The 4,920-nt window shown below is 40.0% G+C and overlaps 1 protein-coding gene and 1 long non-coding RNA gene across 6 annotated transcripts in view; one reads left to right on the top strand and one right to left on the bottom strand.

Annotated features, from left to right (window-relative positions):
• LOC108447140 overlaps positions 1 to 871 on the bottom strand; it is an 11,830-nt gene extending 10,959 nt beyond the window's left edge. Inside the window, exon 1 of the long non-coding RNA XR_001862540.1 lies at positions 293 to 871. This is a non-coding gene — a long non-coding RNA (uncharacterized LOC108447140). The remainder of the gene's footprint in view (positions 1 to 292) is intronic.
• Positions 1 to 4,920, top strand: part of DENND4A (DENN domain containing 4A) — a 49,047-nt gene that overhangs the window by 778 nt on the left and 43,349 nt on the right. The window lies entirely within an intron of this gene.

The following is a 4,920-nucleotide window of genomic DNA, read 5'->3' on the forward strand; positions in this document are numbered from 1 at the left end:
TGCGGGGCCCGGGGCTGGCCGAGCCCTCGCCGCCGACCTGCCATGTTGTACGGGCTGCACGCCGGCGGGCCGGGGGGTGTGCGTGTTCCCGAATTGGCGTGTGTGTGTGCGCTCCCCAAATCCCCGAGTGTGCGCGTTTCCCCGATCCGCGTGGGTGAGCGTGTCCCCCAAATCCATGTGCGGTTTTTCCGCGCAGCACCGCTGCGTCAGCCGGAATTGCCCAGTGGTACTCAGCCCCACGGTGCGCGTTTCTGTCCCGACTTTCCCTTCGGTGGCCTGGCTTACCCTATACCTGGATTAATGTGGCGCGCTGGACACAGTGGTAAAAATCAGCCTTGGCATTTTTATCGTCGCTCTGTCATGAGGTCTGCGTGTAGCACAAGTTGCTGGCCAGGGGATGATGGTATTCAATAACTTCCCAATGATGGTTGTTATTTTGAAGTTATTTCAAACAGGCTGCATTTAAAAATGTGCCGCTTCTCCTTTGCTAAAAATGGGGTCTTGACTTGCTGCCTAGTTCTGAAACATCATTTTTTTTAAGTAACTGAGTGGAAGTGTGGTGTTCTGGACAGCTTTTTACTTCATTTCACAATTTTTTCTGGAACTGTTGCTCAACTGGAGGTTTCCGAAAAAGTGTTACATTACAGTACATAGTATTTCACTTTTTGAATGATTACACGCAAATATTTAATCTTGGCAAGTGTCTGGTGGTTTAGGGAAACCAATTGAGTTAGTCTAGCCAAGGAAGGTCGAGGGGGAGTAAATGGATTATTTCTGGTTTGTGTGTCTAGCATGCAAGTCTTACTTTGTAAGAGTCCTTTGCTTTTTCTCTTTTTTTTTTTTTTTTTTTTTTTAAGTCATATATTTAGAGTACTGGTGAAACTTCATCTTGCTTTTAGAGTATTGAGGAATCTATAAGTTTTTTTAAAACTAATATTAAAGTGTAACTCTGGTAAAGGGAGCTCTTTTTTAGGTGCTATCATGACTTGGCATTGAAATAGTTTAATTATCAAAAATAGAGCATTAGAGTTTCTGTGGTTAGCTTTTGAAGAAGAGGAAAACTGCATGGAGCCTTCAAGACAGAACAAAAATGATTAAGCTTCTCTACAGCCTTAAGAGCTTCTGTGATGTACATGTTTTACTTCTGGAAATGTTGGGCTCCAGCTGGATGAGTACTTTCCTCGGGTTTGAGTGGCGTCTGCTTCTTTGTACAGGCTTTACCCAATGGCTTCTGCTTCTTTGGAACAGGCTTTACCCAATGGCCTCTTCTAAAAAGTGCATTTGTTAGAAAGTAGCATAAAATATAAGATCTGCTTCTGCAAGCAGTAAGACAAAAAGCACCAGGACTATTTTCTTTAAACAGGGACTTACTTAGAAATGTTTTCCCAGTATTTGAGATTTTCATAGATCTGAGTATTCATATTTTTTGTAGCCGTGTGGTTGCAGGTTTGTGTTTCTGGTGAGCAGCTTGTTCTATATGACTTAACACCAGTATGGTGCTTAATGGAATTACTATATGTGTTAATGGCAATATTAGCAGTTGTCTAGTTAATATAGCCAGAGTTAATTATTAGTTAGAAAAAGCACAAATATTGACATAGCCTGGCACACACTATAGGGCTCAGGTGAACAGAGCTGATGCAGGTCAAGCCTTAGAAACAGTGTAAATAACCTGCTTCTATTTAAAATACGTGCTTGAAAGGGAAAGTAGAAAGGTGGAGAGTAAAGCCAGCTGGTCCCTAAAGGGAGTGAGGTTGTATATATATATATATATAACTCTTCTGTGTGACAAAAAAGAATTGTGGGCACCACCACTGCCAGAGGCCAGTTTGTCAGTTTTTAATCTGCAAGATTTTGCATTGAGGGTTTACTAATTTCTAGGTTAATTCCTGCTGTAGTGTGTGATAGCTGGAGAAAACTGTCTTGTGACTCTTCTGAGAGGAAGACAATTCCTAGACCAAGCTGAATGATAATGGGATTTGACGACCTTGAGGTTTTAATAGGGGAAAAAGAAATTTGCAGCATCACTTAAATATTCAACATCCTTTTTTATTTCCATCATGCTCCCTAGCAGATGAGTTGCAGTTAGTTTTGCAAGTCATAGTAGCCTAAAGTGCTTTCTATAACAGTGGCTGCAGAAACATTTGTGCTTCCTGGCCAAACACAGGCAGGTTGTGGAATGGAATAGTACAAGAGGTACTTAGTCAAAAGCTTTCTCAATCTTAAATTTATCTCCTGAAATGAAGACTTGCAGAAAGCCTTCTTTCCATTTCTTGTCCTTTCTTCATCTATGACCTGAGTTTTAAAATACGGTGTTAGCATGACCAGAAATTTGGAGGCCAAATGTTGCCCAATTTATGTTGGATTAAATAAGAAGTGAGTGTAGCCTTGCAGTGTTGTTCAAATGTATGTTTGGGGTATTGATGATTTCCAACTATGTTGCTATCTGACAGAGCATTTCAGTAGTGAAGGTTTTGATACACATGTGGCTGTAAAACTGAGGTATATTTCTGAAGTTTCCTGGAAAGAACTGTAATACTGAATAATGCTAATAATGAAAGAACCAAAAAAAGACACCAAAATAATTCCTGTACAAGGGCCTTAAGAAAGCATGATGCAATTTATGGTGATTGGTGTATTTCCAGTATGTTTATCTTGCTTGTTACAGTATTTTAATCAGGCTTCTCTGGGATGTATTCAAATTTCAAACTTTTGTTAAACTGACTCATAAAAAACCCAAACAAAAAAGCTCAAAATCCAAATCAAGCTATTCCATCCCCCACGTTGCAATCCCCCTCCAAAAGCAAAGCTGTAAAAATGTAGGACCTTTGAAGAAAGTTTAGGTTGAGCTTGCCCTTGTGCAAGGGTGCAGGTGTGGTTTTGGGGACTGAGATTACCTGTCCCTTGTCCTTCTGCTGTAGCTTCACTGGATGGTGACAAGAGCACAGAAAAGGCCCTTGGTCTCTGCACTTATATATCAATTCTGAATGTAAATAATATTTGCTACTGCAGACACAAATCATGGTATAGTTTTCTGCCATACTAAGAGCAGCTTACAGCTATCCTGTGGAGTTAAAGCCAGCTGTGCCTTATTTTAACTGAGGAATAGCCAGCAGGTAGGGGATGAAGATGTGTAAGCTGTGAATGCATCACCACTGTTCAACTATTGTTAAAAATCAGCTGTTTCTAACACTGGTACTGACCAATAAATTATTTGAAGTGATTGAAGTTCTTTGCTATATGGCATAATAATCCTTGGATATTTTCTGCTGCCCTTCAGTTCAGGTTTAGTCTATGCCTAGTCTGAAAGTTTGGTCGGTGCCTGCTCTGGAAATAGGCTGCTGATGCTTATTAAGTGCTCCCACAGACTCCAGAGTCAAAATTAAACCATGCAGGGAAGGCTGTGTGGGGCAGTGATGCCAAGAGGTTTGATCTATAACACTCATTTCAGTAGCAGTCTGTGATGCAGAACTAGTCACTGGTAGTTCCCTAAAGAGCTCAGAAACAGTACCAGGAGGAAATTGAGAAGTGGAAATGAAAGACTTCAGAAAGTGTTGGCTGGCCCAACTATTTTAAATGGTGTATTTTTACCTTTTCAATATATTAGATGTAAGATACATTGCATTATCTAATATATAGATGAAAAATGTATATATATCTAATGGATATATTAGATAATGGTTACTGTAGAGGCTGAAATAGAATGAACTAAGTAATAATGGGAAGGGAGTGAAAGGAGGAGGAGCTATGGTCTAAAAATAGGATGAGAAGAATAAGGAGTGTGTTAGAGGTAAGTTAGCCAGTTATATCCTCCCTGTTTAATACTTACTGTAAATCTGAACTTTTAAAAATCTGGGTCAGGAAAATCATTAATGCTAATTAATAAAATTATTTCAATTTGGCCATCTGAAATGAAAGTGAACAGGCAGTAAGTGTGATGTATAAGTCCACGTATGTAAATAAAAATGTCCCAAGAGAAAACCCTCACCTTGTGCGCAGGCTTTATGCAAACACAGAGGAGGGCTTTGTGGGCTGGACTCTTGAGTTTTGGTTTTGTCTTGAGCTTCAGAAGAAACTTGTGGGCCTAAGGAATTATTCTCAGAGTTCCTAACTTGCCAAGATCAGGATCAGCAGTAGTTACCTTGGCATATCATTGCTCTTCAGCTAATTTATGGTGATTTTTGGGAGGAGACCCTAATGTTGTTGTCTATTGCTTTGCTGGCTGGGATACTGTCCCATCAATGCATGGTAGTTGATCAATATATTTGTAGCTGAGCTGGTAGTGGTACTTGCACACTTATTTTTCTGTGGAATAGATGCTGAACATTTTGGTAACTGGATGTAGAGATTTGCTGGATGAGGGAGGTATAAGTGAGTGTTATCCCTCCATTAAACCTTTCCAGTGGGGTGTAGATGATCTGCAGGCAGCGGTTACAGCCCTGCAGATGCAGTCTGTGCATGGCTGTCCCTGTCTATAATTTGCAGTGTGGTCGAGTCCAGTTTTCTCATCTTACAAAACATTTTTGCTGGTCAAAGGGAAAAAAATCGTATAAAACGTTGTAAGTCTCAGAGTGTGTTTTTAAATGTAACAAAATGCATTAGAAACAGTCCCCACCTGTCTTTCCTTCCATCACACCATGAATTCAAAATTTAATTTGGGTAGAGAATGGTTTCAAAACAAAGCTGAGGTTGGCATGTGTGTCCCAATGTGTCAGGGTGAAAGCACTTCTGTCACTCTTGGTTGATGCACTTTGACATTTTCAGTGACAGCTTTTGGGTTTGAAGCTCAATATTGGAAGATTTTCTATTTTCATTTGCCTTTATCTGCTGTGCCAAGAAAAATAGAACATTCTGTTTGGGGGACTTTGCCTTTTAAAAAGTTGTTGTATAGTAAATAGTTGTAAAAAAAAAATGGATGAG

The sequence above is a fragment of the Corvus brachyrhynchos genome, unplaced genomic scaffold, assembly GCF_000691975.1.
Source record: "Corvus brachyrhynchos isolate BGI_N302 unplaced genomic scaffold, ASM69197v1 scaffold200, whole genome shotgun sequence".
Lineage (NCBI taxonomy): Eukaryota > Metazoa > Chordata > Aves > Passeriformes > Corvidae > Corvus > Corvus brachyrhynchos.